The following is a 535-nucleotide window of genomic DNA, read 5'->3' as shown; positions in this document are numbered from 1 at the left end:
TTCTTGAGGCTGGGTAAGCTGTTTAACTATTGTGATATAGGGGGAAAACACTGTGTTTGATGTAGGTTCAAATACCACCTTTGTCACTACTTAGGACAAGTCGATCTTTACAGGCCTTTCTTTCCTCATCTGCAAAATAAGGGGGTTGGACTCAAAGTTCCCTTTAAGAGACATCACCTGTGTCTTTCAGAGACATCATCCTATGATGTCTTCCTGAGCCTTAGTTTCCCCATTTGTAAACAGAGATGATAATAATAATAGCATTACCTGACTCACAGAAGACTGATGTCATTAGGAATTAGACTTGCAATTTCACTGATATAATGAACTCTCAATTGAAGAAACTCCCTTTACCAACATAGGTTGACAACTCAGGTCTAGGTTCCTCCTTGTTCCTACCCTTAGTGGATAGATTTCTAGGGATCTGTGAACTTGGATGGGGAAAATTACATATTTATTTGCTTTAACTTCTAACCGAAACTCATTCCCTTCAATTATTTGAAAACATTATTCTGAGACGTGGTTTATAGGTTTC

Source organism: Petaurus breviceps, unplaced genomic scaffold (assembly GCF_028583685.1).
Source record: "Petaurus breviceps papuanus isolate PSGF00001 unplaced genomic scaffold, PetGlider_PUasm1.0 90865, whole genome shotgun sequence".
NCBI classification, from domain to species: domain Eukaryota; kingdom Metazoa; phylum Chordata; class Mammalia; order Diprotodontia; family Petauridae; genus Petaurus; species Petaurus breviceps.
The sequence above is the reverse complement of the archived record's forward strand: the minus strand, read 5'-3'. Positions refer to the sequence as shown.